Source organism: Ovis canadensis, chromosome 17 (genome assembly GCF_042477335.2).
Source record: "Ovis canadensis isolate MfBH-ARS-UI-01 breed Bighorn chromosome 17, ARS-UI_OviCan_v2, whole genome shotgun sequence".
Taxonomy (NCBI): Eukaryota; Metazoa; Chordata; class Mammalia; order Artiodactyla; family Bovidae; genus Ovis; species Ovis canadensis.
In genome coordinates, this window is record NC_091261.1 from 15,641,049 (window position 1) to 15,657,343 (window position 16,295).

At 36.2% G+C, this 16,295-nt stretch overlaps 1 protein-coding gene across 7 annotated transcripts in view; it reads left to right on the plus strand.

Annotated features, from left to right (window-relative positions):
- The window catches only part of FBXW7 (F-box and WD repeat domain containing 7), a 224,254-nt gene that overhangs the window by 87,071 nt on the left and 120,888 nt on the right, over positions 1–16,295 (plus strand). For 3 of the 7 annotated variants that reach the window (XM_069556702.1, XM_069556698.1, XM_069556701.1), the window contains exon 3: positions 4,682–4,815. The exons of the other annotated variants lie outside the window; for them this stretch is intronic. The gene's annotated coding sequence lies outside the window, so the exon portion shown is untranslated. The remainder of the gene's footprint in view (positions 1–4,681; positions 4,816–16,295) is intronic. 7 annotated transcript variants of the gene reach the window in all.

Consider the following 16,295-nt stretch of genomic DNA (forward strand, 5'->3'; position numbering starts at 1 on the left):
TGCACCATGTTAAATGTTTCAAATTAATTTCAGCAGTGTTTAAAAATTACTGGATTTGAATGTCTGCTACCTAAAACTCTTGTATTTCTATTGAGTTTGGAATATGGAATAGTCATTATCAATTATTATTTGTGGGAAATAGGAAAGATTGGGGGAGAAAGTAAATGACATAGCAAAGCAGCATACAGACTGTTTCAGGATATAGGAAAACTAGAGGTTTCTGCAAGTCAGTGGGATGAAAATAAGGAGTAGGGGAGTTGCTCTCAAGTCAAGAGATGTGTGAAACCTAGAACCACTTATCAAGAGTAGTTCTTTTTGGATTCTGTTTAGATCACATTACCTAAAATAGACATTTTGAGGCAGTCTTGGAAATTTGAGTACTGACTAATATTAGTTATTACCTTGGAAATTTAATTTGATATGTGATATGGTGATTTTATGATTATATAAGGCAGGGATAAAATTAAAGATATGTGTGTGGGGGGGAAGAGAGTGACATGATGTCTGGAATTTACCTGGTAAAAACAAAAAGAATAACAAATAGAGCAATATTAGTAATATCTTGAATAATATTCCTAAATCTTTCAAAGTATTTATATTTCTGGTAAGAAAAATGAGGCTTTTCTGACCATTTCATTCTGCCCGCCCCCTTCTTATGAGTTACACCATCTCCTATAGTAAATACGTGTAGTTGTGTGTCTTCTCCTGCTGAAATATGAGTTTAATGAGGGTAGGGGGATTTGTATCTGTTTTGTGCATTGCATCTTCGTCATTCTCTACCCCTGGCTAGCACATGGCTGGTGCTTAGTCTATAGTTGAATGACTGAATGAATGAACGGGAACTAAAACTCTTCAACACTAGGGACATGGGATTTGGCCAAAGACAGAACTAAAGAGAACTTTTGACAGTTAATCTTATGGGCCTTAACAGGGCAAAATGTGGCCTAGTACATTAAAATTTAAGGTGATAAGCCATCTCTTCATGTTTGACTCTAAAGCCTTAATATATCAAATATCCAACATCTTCTCAGCAATACAAGTTGCTATAAAGTAATTGTTACCTTACTGTGTAACACCAGTAAAATTGTTACCTTAGAATTAATTTCTGTAGTAAAGCAATTGCTATCTTACTGTAAGTGTCTTTCGTGTAGTCTTTAAAGGTTCCCCTCTGCCAGTCATTGATTTATTCATTACGTCTTAAGATGGACTGCTGCCCCTTGGTGTCTGCAGGGTTTGTTTCAGACACCAAAGTTTGCGGATGCTGAGTCCCTCACAGAAATGGTGTAGTGCGGTCGACCCTCTGTATCTGTGGGTTCTGCTTCTGTCCATGTGGAGGACTGACTGTGTTTTATGTGAAGGTTATGTATTTCTTCTCAGGAAAAAAAATTATTTAAAACTAGTAATTTTATATGGGCAAGATGAATTTTAGAAACTGTTCTTATGGTTTCTTTTTGTGTTAAAAGTATATAATTGTACATTTTTCCATTTCCTAATATATATGTTCCTATGTATATGTGTTTCAAACTAGACTTTAATGTCTTGTATGAGCATCATAACGATCAGTTTATCTACTGTGTTTAAAAATATGTTTTCGTTTTTAACGTTACTATGAGACACAGGTGATAATAATTGTACTCAATAATTAAGATGACTTCAAGTTGCGTATTAAAAATGACAACAGTGAAAATTCAGAAACTTTTTATATTTGATATTCTAAAATGAGTGTTTTAAAAATGACTGCTTTTTAAAATTGCTGAAGTCATTTTTATAACCCCAAACTATAAGCTTTGACTGAAGGAAAAATGTGAGCAAGAAGTCTCAACTTTTTTGGATTCAGAACCACATTGCACTCTTAGAAATTATTTAGGACCCCAAAGAGCTTTGATTTATTTGGGTTATATTTCTCAATATTTATCCTATTAGCAAGTAAAACTGAGAAGTTTTAAAAGTATTGTATTAGTTCTTCAAATTCACTTAAAATTAATTGTTAATTGTTAATTGGCATGTTCATGGAATTAATACATTTTGAAGGAATTATCTATATTCTCTCCAAGCAAAAAAAGTTAGTAAGAAGGATGACATTGTGCTATGTTTCTGCAAATGCATCTGGCTTAATGAAAGACAGTTGAGGTCTCTTACCTGCTTCTGCATTCAGTCTATTAAAATATTACAAACCAAGTGGTCTAAGGAAAACTTCCATCCTATGCTCATGAGAGACTGAGAGTGAAAGAAACAAATAACATCTCAGTATTATGAAAACAATTTTGATAGACCATGTGAGAGTTTCGAAGACCACCCCTAAGTCCATATGTTGAGAACTGCTGGAATAATTTCTCACTGGGCTGCTATATGTGGTAATACAGTCTTTAAATGAAAGACGAAAATTTAAAAAATATGATAGGATCAATTGAGTGTTTCTATTCCGTATGTTTACCTTTAGGGCAGCTATGGAAGTTAGCTGGTGCTTACTTATATATATATATATATATATCAATATGTTTGGGCATTGAGGAAGTGTGCCCTGACTTGCAGGGTGGTTTGTAGATTTCATGTTATAGCCTACCATGTAGTAGAATCGTCACCTTATTTCTTAGAGAATTAGAAATTAATTCAGTGGTAATAGATGGTTAAAATTTTTAAAACAAGTTTTTGATATTCAGAGTGACTTGCAATTAAGGGGGAAAGCACAATTTTAAAATGCAATCAATTTATTAAAAAGTAGTCGTGATGCTCAGTGTCATTAGTGAGCAAATATTAATGTTGTTTCTACCTCTTGGTAAATAGAACTATAGCCAAAGATAATTATTAACTTTTTTCCCCATAAATTGTGTTTCTTTTCTGACCATTTATAAAGCTTTCTCTTTGTTGGTTTGCCTTTTGCCTCCGTCATTATGCAACCTGAGAATCAATAGTGCATTAAATTAGCTGACCCGGAAGGAAAAATAATAGATAATGAAAATAACGCTTATTGCTTACATTCTCTTTGAGTTATAAATAGTGTAAGATCCGGAGGGTATCGATGGGGAATGAGGGAAATGAAGCACTGCACATCAAGTTATTTCACAAGTAGTAGTCTATACTTTTGCGTCTTTTATTTCTTGGTTTTGTTTAGAAACAACATTGATGCTGAGTAGTTAGTAAAATAACTTACTTTCATTAGCATCATTTGGTGGGGATTTTTATGGATGCTTGTCACAATGATTTATTTAAAGTCTTTGTTAATTATAAAGCTAATGAAAAACCTCAGTTTGTTATGGGCATGCTATATATTTGTTGATGATATAAATTGCATGAGGTTTTAACACTCAATACATTGTTCTTATATTGATATGTATTAATTTTTTTCATTACCTCTCTAAGCTTCCCAATCTCATATGTTTGCTAGGAGGAGTGCCTTAACAGCAGTAAGACCTTTTCCCCCAGCGTGTCTGACATGCCTCTGAAAATGTGATAGAGCACAGCTTTAGCTAGATTTTAGAAGTTCTTTTTTTAAATCCTATAAGAAACTTAAACTGATAGTACTTCACATTTTCCATGTAACATGCTCTTTCGATGAATAGCTGTGTAGCAGCAGCACGGGAAAAGCAGGGTTCTTGGCAATCCCAGCTCAATTGCATCTGCAGATGAGGATTTAAAATTCTGTGCAGCAGACAGTACCTCCAGCAGGCGAGTAAAAGGTTACTGCATTATTTGCTTGTTTGTTTTCACAGCCTTTATCTACAAAAGGTTTTGTAAAGATGCAGTGTGAAGTGCATGCCTGTTTTTCGACATTCTGGAAATTGATTTAAGTTTACATGAATTTCAAAAGGGCAGTGCAAGGTGAAGGAAGAGGCGATGCTAGCTCTTTTTAGATTTAAACCAAAGAAACTGAGCATGAGACATACGCAAATAAAGAACCTACAGAAAATAGGAAGTTTTTTAATGCTTTTTTAAAAACATTAAAAAAATTTTAAATACATTTTACAATTTTAAAATACATTTTTAATACAAGATATTTTTTTTTAGTTCTTAGACTTCTTCCTCAAAAAGAATGCTGTTAACAAAGACTGATAATTGTGGGTCTATGAATGTTCATGAAGTTACATTTGTTTTGAAGTCTAATTGTTTGGGAAGAAACTATAATTTTTTATCAATGTAACCCTCTCTTCTCCTGGAAATTATAAGGTGGATTATAATAACATGATGTGTGTATATATATATATATATCTTTATATATTATTGGCAAAAAATCCTAGAGGATGGCTAACATACTTAACAGTGTTTATGTTTTCAGGGTGGTTTGTGTTTTTTCAATCTTTTTAATGAGATGCAGATAAACAGGTGGGAGAAGATTTAGTATCAAAGCAACCAGGTTTTTGGTGGCTTATCATCTATTATCAATACCTGTCTATAAAGTCACCCACCCTTTCCTTCTCATTTTAACTCTTCTGACATTTATGATGGCAGGGACCTCCTTGGATTCTCTTTCTTAGTTGCTCTATCCTTATCGACACGACTGTCTTTGATATAGTATTTTATTGCTCCGTAATTCTCAAGTTCAAGTGCAGTATTGAGAAGGAATTTTTTTACTTTGGCTATCAACCACCATCCTGCTCTCTTCAAGCCATACTCAGAGATTATTATTAGCTACTGTCTAAATTTTGTTTAAAAAATAGTTATGCCTATGTCTTTTTTCTTTTAGATTGAATAACAAGATTGAAAATAATCCTATAAATTAATCTACAATATAGAAGTAAAATCAGCTGTTATTCTTACTTTGAGCGTTTGGCAGGCTTCCTGAATTGTAGAGTCAGAAAGGGTCAGCAGTTCTGATTGGTAAGTTAAAGAATCCGTCCAGTAATTTGCTCCCTGTTGTTTCTCAAAGCAATGCAGCAGCAGTTCTTTTCCAGATATTGAGCGGTTCTTGAACTGAGTGTATGGGGACAAGCAAGGGTGGGGCTCATTCCTGTTGGTTGTTGAGACAGTGGGCATTTACAGAGGGAACAGGTTGGATAGGCTGAGCCGGAGGAGTAGGCAAACAGATCTAAACTGATGGAAGACAGAAAGAGTGGTTAGTATAATTTGGGGATATTTTATCTTGAGTTTGCTCCTTTATTAAGTACTTGGGCTTTAATATAAAACAGTTTGAAATATTAAAGCACCTTACCTTCTTTCTAAGGAGTAGCCGGGAGACTTCTGTTTTTAATATTGAGTTCTTCTTGACAATGAGTTTGTGGCTGGTATCTTCTGTAGGGAAGCTATTGTTTTATTCTTTTTTTTTAACAGTGTTTCTTTCAGCCTGAGGGCTGCAGAATGAGGCAGTTAGCCAGTTTTGAGTATACATGGGACATTACTAGTTCTGAATTTTTAAGTTAAATTCTTGTCTGATGAACAAGTCAATGTGTGGCTGTGGCTGCAGCGTTGTTTCTTCCTTAATGAAGAGGTTGAGCCGTTCGACCTGCTGCTCCGATCTGTTCTCTGGTAGCCATACATCAGACCAGTTGCAGAGATTATCCACCGAATGTCCTAGACAACCAAAGGTAACTACATAGATTTATTTCAAATAAAAATATGCAATTAAAATTGATGCCTTATAACTAGGACCAAATAATTAAAAATAAAAGATCAATTAAAGATGTTCTTCGCAGTTTTCTTGACCTTGCAGTAGCTATCCAATATCATTTTGTCATCATCAGATTGTGTAGCAATGGAAATGCACTGCAGTAATTGATTTTGTAATAGGATCAGGTGATTTACTAGCTGCACTGACAACCACTTGCTTGCTCGCTCTGAGCAGTAGAGCTCTCTAATGGATGTTGTGATTGCAGCCCGGAGTTGCTGGGAGACTGCTGGCCACTTAAAGCAGCAGCATGTCTTTTTAAAAATGAATAGTGAATTTTTCTTTTTTCTTTCCTGTGCTTTAAGTTTTGGGTGAGCTCAGTAAATTTTATCCTTAGTTTGAGTGCCCCCATGAAATGTTAGAGATTAGGTGTTATTTCATCCATCAATTCATCAAAAGTAGCCTTGAATATGATGAAATATAATCTCTGCTCCCTACTCCTAGTTGAGCGTCAATATATGTATCAACATACTTTGGTATTGATCATGAGAACACATCTCTAAACTATAACAATTTATGTTAACCTGTGTCATCTAAGTGAAACAGAATATTCTTCACATATGTACATTTCATCAGTTTCAAACTTTAGCTATAATTGTGATACTGGCATTGTGGTGAGTCCTTGTACTGGGGGTTTGTTAGAGCTGTCTATTCTTTTCTGGTCTTCTGCTTTCTTAGTGTTCTCATAGATGTAACAACATTTAGAAAATCGAGTTGGACCAATTCTAAGGAATGTTGATGGAAACATAGACGCTATTTTAAAGTAGTGTTTAAGAATATAAGTATTTAAAAACCTGTTATCCACGATTATGAATTTTCAGTGATTATAGTTTAATAATCTTTATTTTCATCTTTTATGCATTTTAAAACAATTGATTATAAATATAGAAGTATAAGACTAAAGCTTAAAATAGAACTAGTGTTCTGTAAAAGACTTTCAGAAACTGGTGCCTAAGATTTTGACGACTTTAAAGTTCTGCTTAGGGCTTTACATGAGGAAGGAAAATTATCTCCCCTCTCTACATTCCTCACCAACTCCTCTACTTGTCTAACTATCTAACATATGAAGTATTTTGTACAGAACTTGATATATAAAAGTGCTGAATTCTCTTTCCTTCCCTAATTTACATTATTTAACCATGTATTTGTTCTTGCCATGATAGAGATGCTATTTCTTTCAACCACATCTAAAACATTTACATTAATTAATCAGTGTTAGTAATTTGCTATAGAAGAAATTGAGCATAAAATTGCCATTGTATATTATAGTCAGACCTCCCTGGGAAGGCAGCTTTTCTTTGTAATGTACTTAAATACTTGCCCTTGAAAGATGAAAGTATTTCCAGTATCACTCTGCACTTTTCCTAAGTCCAGATACTTAAAAGTTTAATTATAGAAGATGGTAATATAATTTAAACACTAGAGTTTATAATCTTTTATTATTCAATGGTAACAAGTTTATTGCCCCCTGCCCCCCCCCCCCCAAACCTCTATGAACACTGATAACATGAGGATAAGGGTGTGAATATCATATGAGATTTCATCAAAGATAATGTTGAAATTTCATATATATTGAAATGTTGAATGGTAGATTACCAACAAATCAGTCATTGATATAAGTTTCACTGAAGTGGTGTACATTTAAATAGGAGGGAAGGAAGTCAATACCGAAAGTGTTTTTAGAAGATTGGTGATAACACATAGGAGATAAGTGTGCTTTGTAATTCAGCAGTATTTCATGTGAAATAAATAGGTAATTCAGTTGGTGAGGTTCTAACCCTAGTGGAACTGCCTTTTATTAGAGCTCTAGATCAACCATTAAAAGACTTGGATTTAATCAGACTCCTGTCACTGATCTACTTGATGACTTTAATCAGTTTATACTCGAACATTTTTAAGGTTCCTTAAGCATGCTTCTAAAATGTCCACTAAAAAGAAATCAATGTACTCATTCCAGTGTGAGGTATTATAATACTTGACCTGGAAGCAAGTTGAAGTTAGGAGGAAGGATGACATTTCTTAAGCAGGTTTTAGGTGATATTAATGTTTTTCATGTTTTTTTGATGGTGGGGGAGCATGAGGAGAGGAACAGTTTTATCTTCTCAAAATTCAATATTCTAGATAATTACCCTCGTTTTTAAAAGAACAAATTTGGCATTCATTTCTAGAGTGCCAGTCTTCCTTATCCTATCAAAGGTAATGTTATTAAAGAGTTTGTTTCAGTACCTACCATATTTTTTACTCATCATTTTTATTTTAAAGGCAGCCTTTATGTTGCTATTTTTCCATGTATGGCCTATCAGATAAGTTGAACATAGTCCTCTTTGTTGCCTGGGCAAAGTGATTTGTGGGTTGATTGAATTAGGTACATTTGAAGTGGTGATCATATCATAATAATTATGACAAACATTTATGGAACTTTTAACTTGGAGCAGATGCTATGCTAAGCAGTCTTACATTAACTATGTCATTATGAGATAGATATTTTTATTGTCATTTTTAAAGATGAGGAAACTGAGACTCAGAGGTTATGTAACTTACCTTAAATCACACAGCTAGAAAATAGCAGAATCAACGTTTTAACTCATACCTACATATTTTTGTTTTTGGTGATAATTAAAATACCATACTTTGATATGTTTTCAAAGTATTTGCACTTTGAGTTAAACAGTGACTGCAGAGATTAAGCCAGGTTTTTGTCTAAAGACATTATATGATTACTTAATATTTGTGTCTTGAATAAGAAGAAAGTGATGTATATTACCCCCTTATTCAGTTATTTGGAATATACTTCTCATTGTTGCAGTAATTATTCATTTAAAGCATTTGTGGTCAGTTTGCAGTAATGTTTCTCAGAGTGTGCTTCAGAGATCACTTGCATCTGTGTCATTCAGGATAGTAGTTAAAAGCACACATACACATCAGACCCACTGACAGAATCACTAAAATGGGGTCTAGGGATTTTCATTTTAAAAAACCCTCTCAGGTGATTTGTATGTATACCAAGTCTTGGGAACATTGGAAATGTGCTCCTATTTTACTTTGTCTCTATGTATTGCCTGTCAGCTTTCCTTTCTCTAAAAGTTGGTTTGCAAACCATAGGTCATTTGTAAAATCGTTTCTCAGAGTGTGAAAAACAGTTTTGAGATGGAATGAGTAATCTCATACACTGCTGCTGCTGCTAAGTCACGGCAGTCGTGTCCGACTCTGTGCGACCCCATAGACGGCAGCCCACCAGGCTTCCCCGTCCCTGGGATTCTCCAGGCAAGAGTACTGGAGTGGGTTGCCATTTCCTTCTCCAGTGCATGAAAGTGAAAACTGAAAGTGAAGTCGCTCAGTCATATCCGACTCTTAGCGACCCCATGGACTGCAGCCAATCAGGCTCCTCCATCCATAGGATTTTCCAGGCAAGAATACTGGAGTGGGGTGCCATTGCCTTCTCCGATCTCATACACTAGTGGTGAAATATAAATTGGTAATGTAAATTTTCTGATGGTAGGGTTTTTAAGAACTTGTTAAATTGTTCATGAACTTGATTCGTTAGTAAGCTTGCTTCTAGGAATTTACTTTAAGGAAATAAGTCAGAGACTTATTTAGGCACAAGATTTAGGCACAAGGATATTCATAGTGGCATCATTTGTAATGGTGAAAAATTGGAAATAATTGAATTTCAAATATCAGGGAAATGGTTAAAAGTATTTATTACATCTATTTGTTTGGGCTACTATCCAGCCTTAAAATGTCATATTTGGGAAGAATATTGAAGATGTAAAAAATGATCATGATTTAATATAAAGTCTCGAAAAAAGAATATAAAATTATATGTCCATACATATATAGTTCATATGATATTAAGTTGAACTGTATGAAACTGCCATTTTTGTAGATCTGTTGGTTTAATGTCAGCATTTTCTTGGAGTCTAACCTACCATATCAGTTTTGAAAATCCGTATTTGTTACACATTGTAGTGAGGGCGACTGGAAGCAAGTACAACAAATTTATAAAGTGACTGTCTCTGGATGATGAGATTATAGACACTTTAAAATACTTCTTTACATGCCTCAATTTTTAACATTTTCTACTAGGTCTTAACCTTTATATAAAGTAAGGCAAGACACGTTTTGTCTTTACTGGTAACAAGTCAAATAAAATTATTATTATAGCTTAACATTGCTACATCAGTTAGTCTTCACCTTTGAAATGTAGGTCCAGAAGGGCATTCGGTTCTGTTTAAGACAAATTAAAAATCCTGATCCAAGATGTAGCCTTCTTTGTCAGTCCTCTCTACCTAACCCCCTTTTTCTTAAGAAAAAGTAAACATGGGGAAAATATTTTCATGGTTTATTTACTTGTACTCACAGCTTGGCCAGATAGTTGAACATTGTAGAATTCCTGGCAGTTCTTGAAGCCATTAACTGGCCTCTGCTTGTCCTCTACCACAGTTTTTTCTCCTTTAGGTCACCATATATTGCTGAGGCTCTCTCCGTGAGAAGGCCTGTCCCTAATGGCTTTCAAGCATTACTGTGCTGGAGAAAATTCTTTCCGGACCAATGTGACTTTCACATTATACTGACCTCATCCCTTAATGATAAATGAATGAACTAATTCTCAACTACAAAAACATGTTTTGTAGAAAAATAGACAGTAGTCTCTAGTTGTTTCATTGCTTTGTCATCAATCATGTATTGAACTGTATCTGTGTACATTCAAGTTTATATTTGTATATGACCATGTACAGTAAAGGAAAGGGGCTTTGGGGTTAGGCTAACTTGTTAAATTAAGTCAAGTTTGGGTGACTGAGTTTTGATTATGTGAGGATATTACTAATTAATCTGATGATAAGATATTTTTGAAGATTGAGAGAATTCACATAAAACATCTAGCGCGGTGACCGGCATAAAGCAATAACAAATGTTGTGTCCTTTTCTAATGAGGCAGCATGAGACTGCAAAGACTTCTGAGGTTACCTCTGTAGCAAAAGTCAGAGCATTGACTACTGTAATTCCCATTCTTAATTCCTATCCTGACTATCATAATTCCTCTACAAGCATGTATACGTACTTGTGAGTGCACTCATACATACAGATCCTCCTACTGATTTAAGGTTTATTCTTCCCTTAATTGATTAACATCTTATTAGTTTCGAGCCTTTTCTAGTCAGATATTGATGCCAGTAATGGTAAAAGATTGGTAGGGAAGCTCTTTACTTGATGTAAGTTCATATTCTAATTAGGCTAGTGATGCTTTCAAGTGAAGGGTGCTGTGCTTAAGCCTCTGCGTCAGCAGTTTTATTCATGCCTGTTGCACTTTTCCAGCAGACTGTAAACTGTTTCCCTAGCTACACGGTGAGAGGCATTGGCTACTTTTTGAAAGTAAGGCATTGCTTACTTTTTAAAAAACCATGGCATCTTCCCCCAGTCAAAACAAAATACACCAGATTGCTTGTTTTATGTTACTGCGTTGTGTAATCATATGAGCTTTCCTTTGGAGTAATTTACAAGTGAATATGAAGTTAATTTGATTAATATGAAAATAACACCTTTTCTGTTCCCTTTCTATTTGTTTTTCAGTAAAATTTCTCTTCTTTAATTTGGTCATTACTTTACTCTTCCATTTATAGATGAAAATACAGTTGCAAAGATTATTTTCTTTTCCCAAGCTTGCTGGCTTTTAGTGTAAAAAGGAAAGAATATCTTCAATATTTCTGTAACTGAGAAACTTTACCTGAAGTGGCTTACCTCACAATACCATTTGCAGTAATGTTAGAGAATATACATGCTGTATATTTTATGGAATATGTGCTATATGAGTTTGTAGTGGCTATTATTATGTTCTTTTATGTTCTGAAATGTTAAGAATCAGAACTCATGGAATTTGACCTGAGAGTAAAAGGTATCTGGCTTTCATTACTTTTTAAAATTGTCATTTATAATAAAATTATAATTCTGTATATAAATTTGCATGATGTAAGTAAGTAATTTTGAGGTCATGTTACATATTTTTGCTTAGAACCAATTTATATATTTGATCAAATCTAAGAAGCTTGAGGTACAATTATTTTAGCTATTAGAGAAGAAAAAATGCTACCATTTAAACTACAGCATGCTATCAATTTTTCAGAGAAGCTAAGATATGAAAAAAATGTGAAATTTAGAATCTATGAAATGTTCAGGTGTGTGTGTTTTCAGATTTTAGGGCTCTTTCTCGGTGAGGAGCAAATTTTATGTTGCTGGTTGTTGAGAGACTGTGCAATGCTCTGTATATGTACAACTTCATCAATTCCTTGTGTTGATTTGTTCGCTTCCTTTGGTATTTATTGAATGATTTGTATGTGCAGACCTGTGTCACTTTTCAAGTCGCATAAAATTTGTTCTTCCTTGGAGTTTCTATTATATACAAAGTACCTGCATGCTCAGTCATGTCTAACTTCCAGAGCATTAAAAAAAATTAAGTAATTAAAGGGATTTCCCTGGTGACTCAGATAGTAAAGAATCTGCCTGCATTGCGGGAGATGGGAATATCTTTCATGCAAAGATGGTACAATAAAGGACAGAAATGGTATGGACCTAACAGAAGCAGAGGATATTAAGAAAAGGTGGCTACAATACACAGAAGAACTATACAAGAAAGCTCTTCACAACCCGGATAATTATGATGCTGTGATCACTCACCTAGACCCAGACATCCTGGAATGCGAAGTAAAGTGAGACTTAGGAAGCATCACTATGAACAAAGCTAGTGGAGGTGATGGAATTCCAGTTGAGCTATTTCAAATCCTGAAAGATGATGCTGTGAAAGTGCTGCACTCAATATGCCAGAAAATTTGGAAAACTCAGCAGTGGCCACAGGACTGGAAAAGGCAGTTTTCATTCCAGTCCCAAAGAAAGGCAGTGCCAAAGAATGCTCAGACTACCGCACAATTGCACTCATCTCACATGCTAGTAAAGTAATGCCCAAAATTCTCCAAGCCAGGCTTCAGCAATACATGAACCATGAACTTCCAGATGTTCAAATTGGATTTAGAAAAAGCAGAGGAACCAGAGATCAAGTTGTCAATATCTGTTGGATCATCGAAAAAGTGAGACATTTCCAGAAAAACATCTATTTCTGCTTTATTGACTATGCCAAAGATTTGACTGTGTGGATCATGACAAACTGTGGAAAATTCTTTGAGAGATGGAAATACCAGACCACCTGACCTGCCTCTTGAGAAATCTGCAGATCAGGAAGCAACAGTTAGAACTGGACATGGAACAACACACTGGTTCCAAATCAGGAAAGGAGTACATCAAGGCTGTATATTGTTATGCTGTTTATTTAACTTATATGCAGAGTACATCATGAGAAATGTTAGGCTGGATGAAGCACAAGCAGGAATCAAGATTGCCGGGAGAAATATCAATAACCTCAGATATGCAGATGACACCACCCTTATCAGTTCGGTTTTGTCGCTCAGTCGTGTCCGACTCTTTGTGGCCCCATGAACTGCAGCATGCCAGGCCTCCCTGTTCATCACCAACTTCCAGAGTTTACCCAAACTTAAGTGGGTGATGCCATCCAACCATCTCATCCTCTGTCATCCCCTTCTCCTCACGACTTCAGTCTTTCTCAGCATTGGGGTCTTTTCAAATGAGTCAGCTCTTCACATCAGATGGCCAGAGTATTGGAGTTTCAGCTTCGACATCAGTCCTTCCAATGAACATCCTGGACTGATCTCCTTTAGGATGGACCAGTTGGATCTCCTTGCAGCCCAAGGGACTCTTCAAAAGTCTTCTCCAACACCAAGTTCAAAAGCATCAATTCTTCAGCACTCAGCATTCTTTATAGTCCAACTCTCACATCCACACATGACCACTGGAAAAACCATAGCCTTGACTAAACCTTTGTTGACAAAGTAATGTCTCTGCTTTTTAATATGTTGTCTAGGTTGGCCATAACTTTCCTTCCAAGGAGCAAGTGTCTTTTCATTTCATGGCTTCAGTTACCATCTGCAGTGATGGTGGAGCCCTGAAAAATAAAGTCAGCCACTATTTCCACTGTTTCCCCATCTACTTGCCGTGAAGTGATGGGACTGGATGCCATGATATTAGTTTTCTGAATGTTGACCTTTAAGGCAACTTTTTCACTCTCCTCTTTCACTTTCATCAAGAAGCTCTTTAGTTCCTCTTCACTTTCTGCCGTAAGGGTCGTGTCATCTGCATATCTGAGGTTATTGATATTTCTCCTGGCAGTCTTGACTCCAGATTGTGCTTCATCCAGCCCAGAGTTTCTCATGATGTATTCTGCATGTAAGTTAACTAAGCAGGGTGACAATATACAGCTTTGACTTACTCCTTTCCCGATGTGGAACCAGTCTGTTGTTCCATGTCCAGTTCTAACTGTTGCTTCCTGACTTGCATATAGGTTTCTCAAGAGGCAGATCAGGTGGTCTTCTATTCCCATCTTTTTCAGAATTTTCCACAGTTTGTTGTGATCCACACAGTCAAAGGCTTTGGCATAGTCAGTAAAGCAGAAATAGATGCTTTTTTTCTGGAACTCACTTGCTTTTTCAATGATTCAGCAAATGTTGGCAATTTGATATCCGGTTCCTCTGCCTTTTCTAAAACCACCTTGAACATCTGGAAGTTCATGGTTCATATATTGCTGAAGCCTGGCTTGGAGAATTTTGAGCATCACTTTACTAGCATGTGAGATGAGTGCAATTATGTTTGTAGTTTGAACATTCTTTGGCATTTCTTTGGAACTGGAATGAAAACTGACCTTTTCCAGTCCTGTGGCCACTGCTGAGTTTTCCAAATTTGCTCATATTGAGTGCAGCACTTTCACAGCATCATCTTTTAGGATTTGAATTAGCTCAACTGGAATTCCATCACCTCCACTAGCTTTGTTCTTAGTGATACTTCCTAAGGCCCACTTGACTTTGCATTCCAGATATCTGGGTCTAGGTGAGTGATCACACCATTGTGATTATCTGGGTCGTGAAGATTTATTTTGTACAGTTCTTCTGTGTATTGTTGCCACCTCTTCTTAATATCTTCTGCTTCTATTAGGTCCATACCATTTCTGTCCTTTATTAAGCCCATCTTTGCGTGAAATGTTCCCTTGGTATCTCTAATTTTCTTGAAGAGATCTCTAGTCTTTCCCATTCTATTATTTTCCTCTATTTCTTTGCACTGATCACTGAGGAAGGCTTTCTTATCTCTCCTTGCTATTCTTTGGAACTCTGCATTCAGATGGGTATATGTTTCCTTCTTTGCTTTTTGCTTCTCTTCTTTTCACAGCTATTTGTAAGGCCTCCTAGACAGCCATTTTTCTTTTTTGCATTTCTTTTTCTTGGGGATGGTCTTGCTCCCTGCCTCCCGTACGATATCACAAACCTCCGTCCATAGTTCATCAGGCACTCTGTCTATCAGATCTAGTCCCTTGAATCTGTTTCTCACTTCCACTGTATAGTCATAAGCGATTTGATTTAGGTCATACATGAATGGTCTAGTGGTTTTCCCCACTTTCTTCAATTTAAGTCTGAATTTGGCAATAAGGAGTTCATGATCTGAGCCACAGTCAGCTCCCGGTCTTGTTTTTTTTTTGACTCTATAGAGCTTCTCCATCTTTGACTGCAAAGAATAGAATCAATCTGATTTCGGTGTTGACGATCTGGTGATGTCCATGTGTAGAGTCTTCTCTTGTGTTGTTGGAAGAGGGTGTTTGCTCTGAGCAGTGTGTTCTCTTGGCAAAACTCTATTAGTCTTTGCCCTGCTTCATTCTGTACTCCCAAGGCCAAGTGTGCCTGTTACCCCAGGTGTTTCTTAACTTCCTACTTTTGCATTCCAGTCCCCTATAATGTAAAGGACATCTTTTTTGGGTGTTAGTTCTAAAAGGTCTTATAGGTCTTCATAGAACCGTTTAACTTCAGCTTCTTCAGCATTACTGGTCGGGGCATAGACTTGCATTACTGTGATATTGAATGGTATGCCTTGGAAACGAACAGAGATCATTCTGTCATTTTTGAGATTGCATCCAAGTACTGCATTTCGGACTCTTTTGTTGACCATAATGGCTACTCCATTTCTTCTAAGTGCTTCCTGCCCATAGTAGTAGATATAATGGTCATCTGAGTTAAATTCACCCATTCCAGTCTATTTTAATTCACTGATTCCTAGAATGTCCACGTTCTCTCTTGCCATCTCCTGTTTGACTACTTCCAGTTTTCCTTGATTCATTCCAGGGTACTATGCAGTATTGCTGTTTACAGCATCGGACCTTGCTTCTATGACCAGTCACATCCACAACTGGATGTTGTTTTTCCTTTTGTTCCCTCCCTACATTCTTTCTGAAGCTATTTCCCCTGATCTCCAGTAGCATATTGGGCACCTACTGACCTGGGGAGTTCATCTTTCAGTGTCCTATTTTTTGCTGTTTCATACAGTTCATGGGGTTGTCAAGGCAAGAATACTGAAGTGGTTTGCCATTCCCTACTCCAGTGGACCACGTTCTGTCAGACCTCTCCACCATGATCCCTCTGCCTTGGGTGACTCCACACGGCATGGCTTAGTTTCACTGAGTTAGACAAACTGTGGTCTGTGTGATCAGGTTGGCTTAAAGAAGAACTAAAGAGCCTGTTGATGAAAGTGAAAGAGGAGAGTGAAAGCGTTGGCTTAAAAGTCACCATTCAGAACACTATGATCATGTCATCCG